At 32.9% G+C, this 19263-nt stretch overlaps 1 long non-coding RNA gene across 1 annotated transcript; it reads right to left on the reverse strand.

The window, feature by feature from the left end:
• Positions 1 to 4803: 4803 nt before the first annotated feature.
• On the reverse strand, positions 4804 to 14563 carry LOC105366957 (uncharacterized). The gene is made up of 3 exons (XR_913041.1): positions 14540 to 14563; positions 5031 to 5153; positions 4804 to 4961 (listed from the first exon to the last, which is right to left on the reverse strand). It is a non-coding gene; the product is annotated as an uncharacterized LOC105366957 (long non-coding RNA).
• Positions 14564 to 19263: the final 4700 nt, after the last annotated feature.

The raw sequence follows: 19263 nt of genomic DNA on the forward strand, positions 1-19263 counted from the left end.
GCCAAATTATGCGTGTATATTTCATGGAATGAAAAATCTAAATTTATCGAAAACGTAAAATAATATGACATCAGAATTGACTTTTTCAGTTTATTTACAGCTTGAATTTTTAAATAAAAAGATATATAAATTGTGATTATCATGTATATATTTTAAGGAAATATTTTTAAAAAGTTATGTAAAATAAAATATGAAGCCTAAATTATAAGAAATTATCTAACATCTAATAATCTAAGAAACTATCCAACTTGCAATCGTCATTATGAAGCCACAGCAAGCATCAAGCAACCTAAAGAACTAATAGCGATGCCACAACTATACCGGCACCCACATCTCCATAAGCAACGCACCACGTTCGTTCATTATTACTGCTCTCTTACTAGTTCAATCAAGTATTTATTACGACAAGATCGCCACTACTGAGATCGACTCCAACACGCACGTAAGCTAGGCTATTATACACGCTTTTACGTCCTACTAATACGACTGAGATCGACTCCAGCCCGTACGTAAGCTACGCTATTGCACACGTTCTTACGGCTTACCAATACACGGCTTCTGTCAACTACGTAAGCAGCAACACTACTAACATACACCAATACCGCAAACTATCGATATTACAGTATACGGTTCGAGTGAATCTCCCACTCCGTAAAGCAGTGACGTCACACGGACATCCTCCCACCACCAGACCACTACAGCGCTCATCCTACGCCAGCGGCTAAGACGGCTCCAACTCGCTGCCCCTACCAGCACGAGTCTCCCACTACTACTACGAATTCATAATGACAAGGAGAATCAAGCTCCAGGCTATTAAGAATACACTTACAGAATTATTGTCACTAATATTAATTGAAGAAACTCTCATCTATTCATTGTATCATACATTCGACATCCATGGATCACTGACTATTTATTATATTTATTATATTCAATAAAGGGAAAGACACTACACTCTAAAGGCAGTATTGAATTATTGCATTGCCCCTTCCACTTGCCAGCAAGCCTCCATCCACCATCGCAGGGAGACTTTCAGTCTGATCCCAGACAAATAATATTGCAATGCTGTTGAGAAAAATTTATTCTATTGTAGTAATGAGGGTGTGTCCTCGTAGTCTTGATTTTCGTTGATTCTCTGGATATGACTGTGTATGTTGAAGTTGAGGTTAAGCTGATGTTGTAAATATCAGCCGCTGTAGTCAATCATGCTCATGAGGTAGCATGAGAAGATGGGGTTTGAATCAAGTATGATTGATGTATAAATAACTATGCTTGATATGGTGTAAAATGTTTAATGGAATTTATTGAATAATTAATTATGTCTTTAATTATTTATGGAGGCAGTAGAAAGACTAGTCACATACAAGAATAATTATTGATAAGCCTTCGATTTAGATTTCCTTTTAATAATGCACACATATATTATTTACTAGGCTGCCGAATTTATGACCGCGTGTCGTCGTCGCAGTATATACTAAAACACTGAGTGGCAATTATAGTTAAGTGAGCGCGAAGTAGGATTACAATGAGCATCGCCACATGGCGAGCTGTCCTTAAATATACATGGAGCGGGCTGCAACGCCGGCAACAGTGCCACCGCTTATCGCTATGCCGAAAACTTCTTTGTGGCGTTAGAAAGCGAAGTTTCTAGAATTTTCGTAAGCGTTCTTGCTTCGTGTAATCATACAGTATATTGAATTTCATGTCATAAAACTTGCTCGGGCTTGTCGAGTTGTGTTTATAAAGACTCGCCCGAGTGCGCATCCCGGTCCGAGCGCGCGTGCCGTGCGCCGTACAGCGCGTGTGACCTACTTGTCTTAAATTCGTGGAAACTGCATTAATCCCGAACATTCCGCCCGCCATCACCAATTTTGTTGGTAATTAAATTTAACCTTTCGGGATTGGTAGCTTGCCAGGTTCATTAATTGTCTGGAAAAAATATGTCTTGAATTTAAGTGAGTCTGCTTTTCATACCTTTTTTTATGATGTGCGAGACTTGATCCTTGTGAGAGTTCTCAAGAATCTGTCTTCAAGGGTGTTGCCATTTTCCTTGGGATCCTTGCTCCTTCTTAAAGCTTCCTTTGTTATGTGGAGTGTAGTATAACTGTACCGTTTACCGTTTGCCGATTACTGTAAATCATTCTAGCAATGGATTGCCTTGACGTCGATTTTCACAGTGGCGTGGTCGTACTATATGAAACTCGTATGAGTAACGCTGCAATAAGCTCTGGTCTTGGGATTCTCCTTGGCATGATGGGTGTCTCCTTTGTCTTGGAACACATTAAGATAGCCATTATTTTATTTTGGTCGTGCACTGATACGTACATGACTACCGACGTTGCCAATTTTTATGCATCAGAGAATCCATGTAGTTCTCTGTGTGAGGTGCTCCTTATGTTGAGCCAACGTGGCAAATAGAGGTCGGTCAGGTTGGTTAGATTGTATCATCTCGTCCCATTGAGCTTGTGCTGCCATAGCCTTTTGCTTGAATATGTTTTTTCCCAATTGAATCGACGTTCTTTCTTTCTTGACGTAAGCGTGTCCTGTTGAAGAGACCATCTTTTGATTTTGGTGTAGCAATCGTCGAGCGTAAGCTGGGAAATCTTCTTTTAATTTGCTCTTATTGCGGTGATGACATCTTGTTGATTACATGCCATTTTCCAAGAGGGAACCGCTCGCCATGCGGGGGTCTCGTAATCATGCTGCGGCTTCAATTGCTTGTTTTGTTTCTGCACTTCCGGAAGTTGGTATTTATCCGGAATAGGTAGTTCGAGAGAGTATGCACTATTTCTGCTAGCGGGCCTGTACGATGTCGAAGTGTTAGTTCGAGAGAGCGTAAGTGTACTCTATCTCTGCTAGCGGGCCTGTACGGTTTCGAAGTGTTAATTCGAAAGAGCGTAAGTTTGCCCGACTTATTTTTGTGAGAGGTGTGATTAACTAATTTATTAATATAAAAAGATATACCTTGTGAGCTGCAGGAAAGGTGTATTAGTGCTGCGTAATTAATGTCCCCTTTGATTACTATTCCAATTGACTTCACTATAATCAGCACTAAATCTGCTGATTTTCCTTCATTAATGCACACGTGTATTATTAACTTTAATACTGAATATAAGGCCACGTGTTGTCTTCACAGTATACTGAAATACTGAGCGGCAGTTACACTTAATTGAGCGAGAACTGGGCAGATCACACTTGGCTTTAACAAGCGCACTTTAACCAGACGTGAGAGGTTGTAAAACTCTTACCATTTCTTTGAGTAGAGCTATGAGTGCTGAATGGCGCGAAGATTGGCTTGTCAACACGTGCTACGTGTGTATGGGGTACATGCGTTTTCGAGGTTAGGATCAGCAAGGTGGGCGCAAATGGCGCGAAAATTGGTCTCGTGAGTATAGGACTCGAGCTATGAGAGAGGTTAGATCAGCAAGGTGGGCGCTGAATGGCGCGTTGGCTTACAGACGTGTCTTCGTACGCATGGGCACTACTGAGCTTCTCCTTGAGTACAGATAGTAGAATTAAGTAAGATATTTTTGTGTGTATGTGTGTCTGTGAGATGGCATCAACCCTTTATGTGTGCTCGGCGACCTGGCTCCTGGAGAACCTTGAATTGGAGATGATGGCTATGACACCTAAAGTAGATGATACTACAAACAAAGACTAATCTTAGACCCAGTTGAGGGACTTTGCCACTTCCTTCTTCAATGAGGACTTCAGCTGGTACTTGTCTTCAGACTCCGATAAGGGAAATTTTCCACTTTCTTTTTCTTTGAGCACTTCAACGAAAGTGTTGAAATCTTATGATTGTCTCTCTTAAATATATTCACTGACCATCGTGTCCACTTGGAATCCCATCTCCTTTTTTGTGTCCAATCAAAGAGCTTGCGACTTATAGAGCGAGGGCAGCGCCTCTCGCCTCTCGTCAGCGGCTTCGCCTTCAATTGCGAAGCTTAGTCTTCTCCTGGTCTTCACGCCAAGAAGGGCTCTCGATCTCGTTGCCCACGACTCACCTCTGGCGATCGTATGACAGCCTTGAAAACAAGGGGGGGGGCAGTACATACCATTAGGTTTTAGATTTTTGGATATAGCGATTCTTTCCAGCTGCCTAATGAAAGGGATTTTCCCAAGTCTTAACGACTTGTTGTACCAGATATTTAATGACACTACTGCCAGATGTTTTATGGCTAGGACTTTTCAGAAGTCGAACAACTATTTAATGATGTTGTTTTGCCAGATGTTTTATGGCATTGGAAAAGGTTCTCGCAATCTCGAAGACAATTATTTTCCGTTACTAAATTAACGTTGATTTATTATTAGCCTTTTTTTTATCTCTATTCACTTTTTTAATTAGTTATTTGTAATGTAGTTTATTGTTTATATTTTTAATACACAATCTTTATATGAGTACGTAATTACGTCCTGACTATATTATTAACTAAAAATTTATAAATACAGAACAGCAGTTACATGATCTTTATTGAATAATATTAAAAACTATATATAAATTAATATGTATTTATCAAAAATTAATTCTAAATTCAAACATAATTATAAATTTTTATCAAGTCGTTAAAATAACTGATTTATTTAACTATTTGAAGTTATAGATAATTAAAAGTCATATAGCATATAATAATGTAATCGTTGATAATTAAAGATTTGACTAATTGATATTAACTAATTGATAATATGTACTAATTAACCTTTATTTTTATTATTATATTAAAACAATTTATAATACAATAAAAATTATACATATATGATTTATAGAATTTATATAATTTTTATAACGAGTAAAATAATGCTGTGCTGGAGGATTGTAATTCGATTAAACCCATTTTAAATTGTAATCTTCGTAGCCATTGCTGTAAAGGCAAAATAAATTCTTCTTGATTGCCATTATTGTTTTCTAAATTCAATGTATTACGAGAAAGTTGTAAACGTATATATAAATGTCTTGGTAACTGCAAAAAAACATGTTTACGTGGGTATCATTATAAAAATTCGATATTCACTATAATATGTTTACTTACTTGAAAATTATCAGAAAATATGATTAAATTCCATATTGGTAATAACTTATTTAGTACTGGACATCTACAATCTAAAATCATTTCTAGCAAGCTTAAAAAATGAAGATTTACTATATCTGCAAACTACATAAATACATCTATATATAAATATCATATATTATGATTTAATTTTAATTGTTTTATTACTATTTTAAAAATTATTTATACACAGAATTTGTAGAAATACAAATATCGTATATTATGTATTATTATGTAAATAATAGATCGTGAATGATTTCTATATTTAATAATTTCTGAAATAATATTATTTAATTGATCTTGATTTCCCAATAATAGTTCACTGATCATTTACGAATCACTTATCTTTTATATATTTATCTTAAATTAGATAATAAAATTTTCTGCCAGTTTAAAATAAATGATATTGTTACATTAAAATATTAAATAAAAATGACATTTGAAATATAAATTATGCAAAAATCTTTGTGTACCTCATTTGAGTTTTTTATTGAAGTAATTTAATATTCAATTATTGTTTTTGGTAGATGTACAATTTTTTTTATAATTTCTCTTCCCGACAATATCATTCAAAGAATAATAATTCAAATGGATATTATTTTTAAATTAAATATGAATAAATAATTTTAAATCTAAAGTAAAGAAATTATTAATGTTAATGGATTTCTTAGGAAATATCCAAATTATCACTTATACACTTTGTTTGTCCAGTTTCATTCTATTTTACTAAACACTTCTGTTAAAGTATGGTTTCAATCATTATTATTTCTCACTGCTTCACTAAAATCTATGGCAATATTATTTCATAATTATAATCTTCTCGAATTTTATTATGCACAACATTGTAATTAGATATTGTTCGAAATATTGTAGGGATGTAATTCTTGACTCGAACTGCCAATGTTTCAATAGCTTAGTTTGCCGCCTGCGGTAGCAGACGCTCGGGAAGGGGTGAGATGTAGGGACTGTACAAGAGTCGTGAGAGTTGGTTAATTATATTTATTATACAATTTATTACACTATTTACATATGGATGTTGTAGAATCTTCTTGTATCTTATATGAAGATATGATTTCTTGATTGGCTTCTTATACAGGAGGTGTCACTACACAAGATGCCTTGAAATCATTTAATTGATGTAAATTGCACAGGTATATAATTGCTGCACACTTTTGAGTAGAGAGTGTGAGATAATCTTGATGATTGTCTTATGGCCAGTTCTATTGCCAGCTGACAATAATTGAAGAGAAAATATGTATCAACGTACTTACAGCGATATCGTAATTCAATCTGATTCAGCGGTGAGAGAGACACGAATCATGTGAGGCGTGACTCCTTTACTCACCAGCATAAACTATTCTTGTGGCGAATTACTAGCACTTATTTCTGTGTTGAGTGAATTTTTAGATCTGGCTTTCTTGGACACTTAATTTCTATAACTTGACCTTTCCATAGACTGCTCACTCCCACTCTCAATGATTTGTTGCCCTTTGAAGAAGAAAGATACTTGGCTGTCCACGCAGACTCTATGTCAAAATCCCCCGCGAACTGCCTTTTCTTCACTGTGTTGTTCCCATCTTTAAGGCCTCTTGCCATGAGTCCCCATTCAAGGGGCTTCTGGTCTTAGTTTTCCAATCAGGGTGTGCCGCTTTTCGGCGGCATGATGAATATGCATACCCTTTTCCCATTTAATAGGAAATTAAGCTTAGACAAAGAGAATATCGAAGGAGTATCTCTGGCAGCAATGCGTGAAGTGGAAGATTTGCCCCTCTCCTGGACTTAACGTGGTGGGGGTGATTTTTGGTCAAGCGTCTTCGCTTGGCCTATGCAAGCAGCAACGGTTGTTGTACTTGACAACAATGCATGCGTATGCCCTTGTGGCATTGAAGGCACACATGCGACGCAAATGTCGAGAGTCGCGCGTGCCGAGTTTCGGGTTGCAACGGATTATAAGAAATGTTTTCATTCAACTGTTTAGAAATATTTTAATCCTCAAAATATACTCTTGTAAACAAGCTAGCCGGGTTTTGATGGTAAGTCGCAAGGGTCTTCATTGCATTCAAAACAATTACTACGTCCTTAATACGAAAGGAAATAAATGGGTGTTTACAATTTCTCAGATGTACAAACCTTTTCCAGTCTCATGCAACCTTGGCGAGACTTTCTTAGTTTTTCGTATCCGTTCGATGATTCCCTTTTTATTAGCTGTTGAAGGTTTTTCTAGTAAATATAATTCGAGAGATTTTCTTTTCACTCTCGAACAGATATATATGCTACTCTATCGATAGTATAAAAATCAATAAAGTGACGGATCAAGTTAATATTCATATTTTAATTGTGAAGCAATCTTACTTTTAAAGCAATATTAATAGATAACAGATTAAATTATAAATAAGCAACAATAATAGATGGATATATGTTATTTCAAAATTGAATTTCACTATTAATGTGTTTACTACTTCTCAAAAATTTTCAATTACGTATCAAACTTAATCAATTTACAATCCAAATAATATCAAGCCTACATTTAAATAATTGAATATTTTGTATTTCAATTTTTGAATATTTAAGCAAAAAATTAAATTTATATTATTAATAATAGATATTTTTACAGTTTTGAAGTTCTAACATTTTTCAAAAAATTTAGTTAATAAAAAATATAGTTATTCTGTTTTTTACTTGTTAGTTCTTCTTTAATTCAATCAAGGTCTTTTTATAATTTTGAAACTATTTGTTCGATATTGGAGCATTATTCAAGATTTAATGTTGGGAAAAGTACACGCTTTTGGACGCTCATGGTTGTAAACATTGATTCTGCTAATTCGTAAATTGTTTAAGCCTTGATTTCAAATGTCCTACAATATTTCCGAATACCAACATCGATGAATATTCTCAAACATACCAAGGCAATATCCTTCTGTACTTTTCGAATATTCTGGAGCTCAGTTTTCTGATGTCATCAAGATTTTCGGCCTAGAAACAAGCCCAAGCGCTGTTGCCAGCGTCGTAAGCTGCTACGCGAATATTTAGCAGCTCGCCACAAACCGGGACTCACTGTAACCAATCGTTACCAATTGTCTGTTACTAAACTGTTACCAATCGTCCACTCATCTGTTATTGCTCACAGTATTTCTCAATCAATAAGTTATCAGTTATTACTCACACATCTACTAAACTCAGCCGCATGTCTGGAAAACAGCCTACAATACACAAGCACATAATTCTATCAAAATCTGCATTAAAAGGTTAGTAATTCAACAGTGAAACCATAATACTCATAACCACTTAAATTCGCCGAACCAAGCAGTCATCAGTACGCAGTATCGGTAGTTCATAAGGTGCCACCATATAATTATTCGTCCAAGCTAGTCACTGACGCTCAAACCATGTTTCATATAGAGTTACGCTCTCTCAGCGCAATCATTGCAATGAACTTTCGTTCACTTCTACAGTCCGCAAAAACTATAATCGTAAAGGGCAGACTGCCGTTCTACAAATAATCGACTATAACCTCATAATATCAAGTCCTTCCGCACTCGAAGGTTTATCCTTCTTGCGTATGACTAGCTTACTAATACTCCCACAATCCCCTTGGAGTATGGTTGATTATACATGATAACTACCACAGTGACATTAACATACTACTCTTTTGAGTATGATTAATTCTCCCTGTTAAACACTGCTAACTGCCATTACCATCTTCGTATGCTCATTTGATGAGCATGGTTGACTGCTCTTACTGATACTTACAATGTCAGCATAGAACCTAAAATAAACATCCATTGCTAATGCCTATAACATCAACGACATCGCCTCCATTACGAAGAAGAAATCTCCCCATTGCAATAGAATAATTTCCTCTCTCCTACTAGAAGTAATAATAGAATTGCAATATTGTAATTGTTAATCAACAGAATTAACGATGTGTTAAATTAAGTTGCCTACAGAATATATTTTAAGCCCTTCTGCATGTGTTTTTCCTACAAATCGCTACGGCGAGAGATTAATAAACTGAACTATTGAATTGGCATTTCGAGCCACAAAATAAACCTTTATTTCCAAACACTGTCTTTGAGATCAAGTACGTGAGCTTCGTAATGTATAACATATTTGAACATTGAAATTAATTTATCTTTTCATTTTTTTTAATTGTTGATGTTAATATATGTATCTTGGTACAAAACTCTGACTGGATTAATTAAACGATAATATAGATAAATTATATTTATAAGTGTATTACACAGATTTATTGTATAAGAAAATTGTTAACAAGAAAACTGAACTATGATTGAAAATTTCTTATTAAATTTATTTACTTATCTCAAATAAAGAAGTATTTCATTAAATAAAAATAATCCGCTTCTATTTTTAATCGATTGAGCTATGCATCAATGTTTTCTTAACTCTGTAGACTTACTTTTAGTGTTAATTTATAGAACACAAATTAAAATTTGTAATATATATATATATGGATTCTTAACAATGATTGTAATAGTATGACGCTTATCAAGCAACGACTTTTACGGCTCTACAAAAGCATAATCTTGCTAGGAATTATTTATTATCGCACTATATGCATTATGTATAGAGTTAACTACTTGAAAAAGCAAATAGCTCACATTTCTGCATCTTCAATTTCATTTGCTTGTATCGTAACCATACCAATATTTATTTATATTTTGAATTTCATGAAAGCATCGCACAAGGTTTTTATATCAAATTTATAACTATTTTTGTTTCCGCGATCATAATAAATGTTTGTTTATAAATTGTTTCAGATTTCATATTTGAAGCTTTTATTTAAATTTACTCGGTTCATATTCATGTAAATCACATTTAAAATACTATAAAGCATACTATCAAATACTATAAAATATTTAGATTAAGGCGCAATATTTGAATTTTACGTTACGAAAAATTCACTGGAAATATAGCCGCGCACTTTGTCCGCATAGCAACAAAAGAAGCTTCTCGAACGTACTAAAGCTTGCTTTCAGAGAATTCACTAGAACTTGTAAGAATTCACAACGCTAAATGTAAGCAATCATATTTAAGAAGCAACGAATGGAGAAGAAAATCAGTCTTGTTGAATAACTCAAGTGAAATTAGTGCCAGTCAACCAGTGAAAATTGAACTCGTCTAAGGGAATCCGTGCAAGGTATATTCATTTGTTTATATTGATTATTCTATTATTGCTGGCTAGCTATTGGTGCGTCCTCCGCAACGTAATGCTAGTCAGACCGCATTGAGGACGACGACATAGACTGGAATTTACACTACTCGTAACTTTCGTGGCCCACGTCTACACTATCAGTTAAGCCTATGCGACTTGATTCTTATTAGACCGCTAAAGAGGGCGCCGATACTGATTTGTGGTCCCCGCTAAACTATTATCACTGTGAAACAGTATCACGCCGCAACGAATTTGTTCTGATCAAACCACAAAAGAGGGCGTCGACAATCCGTAATAATCCCCACTACCTTTACGAGCCGAATACTGCTTAGTACAATTCTAGCGTCGACTTAAACGCCTAAGTAGTCGCGAGCCGAATATCGCTCAGTACAATTCGAGCGTCGACTCAAACGTCTAAGCAGTCGCGAGCCGAATAACGCCCAGTACAATTCTAGCCTTGACTCATATGACACATGACTCTCGCACAGGAGAGGCTCCTTCAAAATAGGTACTAAACCGCGTGCCTAGTACACGATGTACACCCAGAGACGATGTTCTATAGCTCATGGTCAACTGCCTAATCACTACGAACTCAACAATTCTCACTAAGATCAGTAACACCAACCACCACTGTAAATACCGCTTAAATAAATGTTACTAAAATCAATTGTGTTTACTCTAAATCGATGCATTAACCTACCCCCCCCCCATCACCATTAAACCGGTGGTACGGTCTAATCAACCCACCGTATCTGCGATCATACTCGTGGCTGGAATTCCAAAGATTAAAACATTGTAAAATATAAAAATTCTATAAAATACTATAGAGCAATAACATTATCAGTTTATAGTGCAGATGCTGAACTATGAAGGACATTCATAGTAGATAATAGTACATTATTATTGAAGAAATTTATGATCATTATTTATAAAATATTTTTTTAGGGCAATTATTAATCATGTTAAGGCCTTAAATATCCATCAATCTTGAGATTGAAGCAATGTGTTATATTATTAAAATTTAATTGCATAATTTGAGTGAAAGATTTCATACATTCATGAACAAATAAGTATCTATTAAAAAGTGCTTACTATCGTCAATTCCATAATTAACTCGATCAAAGTCACAATTGACTATTAAAAATTTTCTGTGTATAGAAATTAATTTATCTGTATGATTACCATTATTATAAATTATGAAGTAAGATGTTCATTTCATTATGCGATTGATTTTTTAATCTAATGTTGTAGTTTTAACTAATCTTTTTCAGTCTAGAATGATAATAGGTTTTTCAATTTACAATTTATAAGTGCTTTCCCAATAATCATTATTTATTATATTTATTATTTATTATTTATTATATATACATGGTTATATAGAGTTGGTGAAAATAAGTAAATATCTATTAACATACTGTATATTTACTACAAAAATTATGTAAAACTGTTTATATACAAATTTCTTTTATACATATTATATGTATGCGTATAAAAGAGAAAAGTCTTGAATGTAATTTTGTTCGAAATTTCGAGATCTCTAGAATATTATAATTTCGGGAAAAAACCACAACGGCAATCAGTTCATGGAAAACTCCAACTATGTGAAATTTTATTTCTAGTACAACAATGGCATCAATTGGTTCAAGAACCACAATCGCCTCCTTATTGTCAGCTAATAAAGCCGCCGCGTGGATATTTAAGGCAAGCGTGCCACAAAATATGCACTAGTCAACTATGAGCTATACAGCCGAAACCGAGTCTCATATACAGTATGAGTACGAAACTGTTCAGCCTATTCACATACTACGTGGAATCGTACACACACTCAGCAGAGCTACTACGAAATGTATTGTTCGATTTTAAAGGGTTAGATTATGGCTCGAACTGCCATTTCAATAGTTCAATGGATTAGTCTCTCGTCAGCATAACTTCAAAGGAAATAATAAGTGATAAGGCTGAAAAATATCGTGTATTTAGTAAAACAATGTTTATTATTGTAAATGATTATAATAATATTGTACTTTGATGTAGAGAGAAATAATTCTATTGAAGTTGTGAGGGTGCATTCTTGTATTCTTGAATAATTGTAGATGCTATGGATTTACTGTGTCTTGAAGTTGAGGTAATGCTGATGTTTTAAATATCAGCTGATGTCGTCAATCAATCATGCTTGTGAGGTAGCATGAGAAGATGATAGTTGAATCAAGTATGCTTGTTGTATGAATAACTATACTTGATATAGTGTAAGATGTTTAATGGAATTTATTAAGTAATCAATTGTGTCTTTAATTATTTAAGGAAATGGTAGAAGAGCTAGTCACACACAAGTATCATTTATTATAAACCTTAGAAATCTTAAGGATTTCTTGAAAATGTCCTTATAGTTGATCAGTCTATATACTGAAGTCTGGGCTTGACTTGTTGGGTCATTGAATTGAGTCGACTATTTAAAAAATGCACGACTACGTGCTCGTCACATGGTGACTATTTGAAAGAATGCACGACCACGCACTCATCACCTGGTGACTATTTCAGGATATGTACGACCACGTGCTCATCACCGAGTGACTATTTCAGGCATGCACGACCACGTGATAATCACCTATCGACTGCGTCAGGGGATGCTAGATGTGACTAGTTCATTTATGAATATAAAAATAGGTACCTGGTAAGGTGTTGACAAAGTCTGTTGATTGCTGTTTAATTAATGTTTCCTTTGATTACTATTCCATTAGCTTCACTCTAATCACTATTTAATCTGCCGATTTCTTATTCTTATGCACACGTGTATTCTTAACTATGCTGCCGAAAATATGACCACGTGTCGTCTTCACAGTATACTAAAACACCGAGCAGCAATTACACTTGAGTGAGCGTGAAGTGATATTACAATGATCCTTTTGAATACGCGCACGAACCGAGGGCTTGGTCGTTCCGTGGCGACTCTGCTGAAAATACCGACCGTTCCATGGCAGTCCTACTGAGGGCAGATCGAGACCTGTGTGCCATGGCTTCTACTGGTAGATGGTTAGATCGGTCCACTATGGTCGATGTCACTGCTGTCGGGTCATGGCAAGATGTTAGCCGCAAGCGCAGTTGAGCGTGGGTGGTTCGGCAAAGGAGCCGGTCAGCAAGCAAGAAGCTTTCAGCAAGAGAGATTTTCAGTGAGGGGTATCTTCAGTAAGAGAGATTTTCAGCGAGAGGTATCTTCAGCAAGAGGGTGAGGCGCGCCGCGTACGTCCTTTATATAGCTACGCGGCGGCTCACTTAGCTGGCAACAAGGCATCGTCGTTGTTACACTAATTCGTACACGAGGCGTTCGAGAATGTTCGACGAGAGAAGAGTAGGAGTAATACCCTTGGGTGACTCTATAGTATATTATATTTCGGATCGTAAAACTTGCTCGGACTTGCCGAGTTTTGTTTGTAAACATTCGCTCGAGTGCGCGTCCCGGTCCGCACGTGCGTGCCAGTCTAGGCGCACATGCTGTACGCCGGACAGCGCGTATAACCTTTCTTTTGTTTGAAATTCAGGGACTGCATCAATCCCGAACAGGTACACTCAACATCTTCATACTCAGCAGAATCTTATACACAGTGACCAGAGCAGTTGCAGGCCTTTATCACCGGTCCACACCACAAGACAGCTTGGAGGAGATCAGTAAGCAAGTTACCACCACGAAGCACTACACGAAGAAGTGTCAGGAGACTCTAGTAACGACCTCTCACTTCCCAGTGTAGTACTTCACCACCAAGCGTACTGCATCAATAGGATTCAGAGATTTACGACTCCCTACCTCTACAAGTAACGCATGCTGACATCAGATGGCAACAGCCAAGAAACGACAAAGATTCTCATAATCAATGTAAAATCATTATATTATAGTTGTAAAATAAACCAAATACTGGTGGCCATAGTCTAAATCTTTTATAATTTCTTTTATAATATTCTTAAAATATACAATCTGATAAAATATTTAATGAAATATAAATTATATTAAATATCAGAAAATATTAAAAGAAAATATTAGAAAAATTCTAATAATTTTATTTTATAGAAAGGAATATAGAAAAAAATCAATGAATTAATAAGGTTAAGTTTACAATATAATTTAAAAATTGAAAAAATTAAAAATTGAGGTAATATTTCAATTAGTAGAAATATTTTTAAAATACAGTCAAAAAAGTGTTTAATAAATTAATATTCTAATGTATAATATTTCATGAAATTATTAAATTTTATTTTGAAAGATGAATATTTATAGAAATGTTTTTAATTTCAATTGTTTATTTATTGATAAAATACCATTTATACTTACAAGTTTTGAATATGATATTAATTGAAGAATATTAGGTGTTATTTTCCCCCAAAATTCCAATAAAATATTATTAGTAATATTATAATTTTCGATATTTGAAATACTGTCATTAGAATATTCTTCCAAATACAATGTCCATAGCTACAATATTTTATGAAAAGAACAATAAATTTTAAAACTATCAATTAATACTAATTTTTTAATACCTGACAAAGATTAAAAACATGAAATACAGATGATATGTTAGCTACTGAAGATTTATATTGATCAGGAAATGCAGATAAAACTACTTGGACATGATCGGCGATATGACAAGATGCTTCTTGTGGAATCGGTAGAGCACTTGATAGAGGTAAACAATGTGATTGAGTAAGGTTATTTCTAATTATAGCTACTGTATGAGTTAATGAACCGAGTAGTATCCAAGAAAGTAGACGTATATGGCTTACATAATCCAAATATTCACGAGTACTGCAATAAAAAAATAATAATTTTTTGAAAATATCTAAAAAATTAAATATTATTACTTATACAATATATCAGATCGTATGCATTATTTAATAATACTTGAAATAATCATAAATATATTGTTCGATTTCCTGGCTCGAAGGGCTAATGTTCGATAGTTCAATTTAATTTATTGCCCATCTTAGCGAATGCTTAGGTAAGGACTTAAGTGGAAGGGCCGTTGAGATATACAGTGTGTGCAAACTTCGTTAAATATGATTTGTTATGGTTTAATGACAATTACATTAATGATGAGTTGAATTCACTTCTCATAGGAGAGTATGAACTATGTTCAACCACAACGATGTAGTTGCTACGTGTTGATAGTGACGATGTGATTGCTGATCTCGTAAAGATTATTTATATATCCCGTATACTATTATATAATAATTTATAAATTCAATATAATAATAAATATAAATATTATTCTTAGTCAATTAGGATACATAAATATATTAATACTTATCCTATTTAATATAAAATATAACATTAAAAAAAATAACAATTTTTTAATAAACATAACATTTATCTAATCAATATAGAAAAAAACAAACTAATAAAAATATAAACCTACTTAAATAATATAATAAAACTTATTTATAAATATATTTAAAATATAACAAATATATATTATTGATACAACAAAACAAAATTTTTTCCTTAAACTAATTAAATAAAAAATAATCTAATGGAATCTAATCTAAAATTATTACAATAAAATTATTAAAATTATTTGAATATGTATTTGTTAACAATCTTTTTAATTTTTCATAAACTTTGTAAATAAATTAATATAATCTGTAAACCGCGTTAGAAAATACTCCAAATTTAACAAAATTATAATTTGTTTTGATAATAAATGACAGATAATTATAATTTCACTAATTAAATTTCATGAAATGACAGCTGATATATTAATTCTACAAAAATTAACCAACATATGTGGTAACCACCAAAGTGAAGATAATAAATAAAAAAAACTTTTGCTTATTAATAAATTACAAAAACTTATTCGTTCATAAAAATCATTTACAATCACACATAAAGCTGATAAGCATAATCCATGTCTTACTATTATAAATAATATTATTATTAAGCCCCTAAAAAATCCTCAAATTATTATAGTTATCATTCTTATTAAATTTGAACTTTTTACTATATTTCTTCCATAAGAACGAATTAATACAATTGCTTAGAATTAGACTAAAAACCACTAGGTGTTATGTTGGAGAAAACGTGTCAATGACGTGACCAAATTGTCTGGGATCAGACTAAAAGCCTCTCTGTGATGGTGGATGGAGGCTTGCTGGCAAGTGGAAGAGGCAATGCAATAATTCAATACTGCCTTTAGAGTGTAGTGTCTTTCGCTTTATTGAATATAATAAATATAATATAGTCAGTGATATATGGATGGCGAAATGAATATATGATACAATGAATATTAGTGACGATAGATAGATTTTGTAAGTGTATTTTTGATAGCCTGGAGCTTGATTCTCCTTCTCCTTATGAATTCGTAGTAGTAGTGGGAGACTCGCGCTGGTAAGGGCAGCGAGTTGGGGCCGCCTTAGCCGCTGGCGTAGGATGAGCGTTGTTGTAGTCTGATGAGGGAAGGATGTCCGTGTGACGTCACTGCTTGACGGAGTGGGAGGTTCACTCGTACTGTATACCGTGATATAGGTAGTTTGCGGTATTGGTGTATGTTAGTTATGTTGCTGCTTACGTAGTTGACGGGTTTGTGTGAAAACGTTAACATCCACTTAACTTCTTCCCAGTACACGCTAGGGCAGGCAGTAAATTAAAGCTATCGAAACATTAGTAGTTCGAGCCAAGAAATTAAACAGTTTTAAACACTCACAAATAAATTAAAAATATTTAAACTTCAATTTGTTGATATAAAATAACTTTTAGTAATCGAAATAAATAATTGATTGCGTTCTACCAGTCATTAATCACAACCCTCTTATTTATACAATTTCTTCATTTTATATTACCTAATATGCTTATCTGCATATTTTTATTTTAAAATACTTATTCGATTATATTAATTCAAATAATACAATAAAATAAATTTTACATATATATTAAAAATATAACTCAATTAATATATTCTTGATCCCACAAATCAAAGTTTTAATTAAACTATTTAAATAAAAAAATTAATCTAATTTTAGAATTAAAAAATTTGATACTTATTTGATAAGAAATAGGTATGTTAATTTATTATTTGTTCTATTAAAGTGTAATTTATATGGACAGATTTGGCGAATTAATTTGTAGGATTCATTTTAGCTGCAGCCATGTTTTGTTATCGATTTCAGTTAAAGAAAAATTCATACATTAATATGTGAACTTCTAAATAACTTTATTTTAATTCAAGTGTGTTAATTAATATATTAATTATATTCATTTTCAAAAGAATTTTTTACTCAAATACTTAAAATAATAATCTTGCAAAGAAATTCAACCCTCCAATTGATTAAATATATTAGAAAATTAGTTATGGTCATTATCTGATATTTTTACCAATAACAAATAGGAGTGAAACTATTGGTGGTAAAGAATAGGTTTTTGGTGGAGATTTAACCTTGCTTTCTCAGACATAGTTTCAATTTTCTAAAATATAAAATAGTACTATTATGTAAAATAAGTACATAAAATAGATATAACATATTGAAAGTAAATAAGACACAAGGGTTTAAAACCTAGAACAATAAATTAAACAATATATAAGTTAAATAGTAATCTTGAATATATAAATACTTTTATTATATAAAAGTCGTCGAACTTTGCATATTTAATATAATTAATATAATAGAAATTGACAATTTCTCTATAATTGTAATATTAATGATCACTATCATTAAAATTATATAAATATTTATGTATAATTTATATTCACCCTTAAAATTATTTGATAGTTAATGCGAATGCAAGTAATAGATATTATATTATTCAAAATTATGTAAGTTTTTATTCTATATCTGTAAAACTAAAAATAATAAATATTACCATTGCGGTGTTGATGAAGTAGTGTAGAGCCAAGGTAAATAACGAGATATAGCACGATTTTCACGTGAATTGCCTTTACCAATTTCTAATGCTATATATTGAGCAAAACCACATTTTAGTTGACCATTAAGAGTATCTTCATTTAAACCATTTTGAATTCCAATTGAATGACTCTAATAGTTAATGTTACGTTAATTAAATTTATCCTTATTTATAAGTATAAATATTTAAAACTAATATGTAAATAAATTTTTCTTCCTATTTTTCTGTGCATATATACATATGATAATTAAACTATTTTCAAAAATGGCTTCATAAATATTATGCAGAAAAGAATGTGTACATATCATTAGGTATTTTCACATTTTATTTGTTAATAAGCTTTGATTTACTCTTAGTATAATTTGTTTAATTTTTAGTTAATTTAAATAAAAAAATAGTTAATTTTGTTTAATTTAAAAGTACAGCAAATAATATATAAATTTTCTTATAGTTTAATACGTACCTCCCCGTTATGTTTTTACAATAAACAATTATTAACTAATATTTATGAAATATTCTATATACACAGTTCAATGTAACAAAATATTTTTGTAAGATTACAAGTAGTATAGTTATAATTTAAAAAACAAAAATTATTATAGAAAATTTTTGATATTAAGTTAAAGTATTAATTCTAAAGGTTCAAATTAAAAAAAAACAGAATAATATTACAATAATTGTATTTTCACTTATAGTACTGTTACGGATTGCAGCATTTTAGGCGGTAAACAAAGTGGGAGACGTAAAGACATTTGTTTAGGTTAAAACATTACGCGCCCAGTCGTAATCACGATTCTCCGAAATCGGGAAAATTCAATACTCAAATAGTCAAAGATACATTACAATTACGACTAACAAGGGCCGACGAACTCTCCAAGGCTAGATTCTAGTGACGTCACATCAACTATCGGCATGACAAGGGCAATCTAGAATTCATTGGAATCGCAAGCCTGTACGATAATATTTAAGGAGACGCGCTTGACGCTCGAAGATCATATCGCCGTTCTACAAGTCAACGCCATTTACACAGAGATCGCCTTCAATTCACACAAATCGCCGTTCTACAAGTCAACGCCATTTACACAGAGATCGCCTTCAATTCACACAAATCGCCGTTCTACAAGTCAACGCCATTTACACAGAGATTACCTTTAATTCACACA

The sequence above is a fragment of the Ceratosolen solmsi genome, unplaced genomic scaffold, assembly GCF_000503995.2.
Source record: "Ceratosolen solmsi marchali unplaced genomic scaffold, CerSol_1.0 scaffold22, whole genome shotgun sequence".
Taxonomy (NCBI): domain Eukaryota; kingdom Metazoa; phylum Arthropoda; class Insecta; order Hymenoptera; family Agaonidae; genus Ceratosolen; species Ceratosolen solmsi.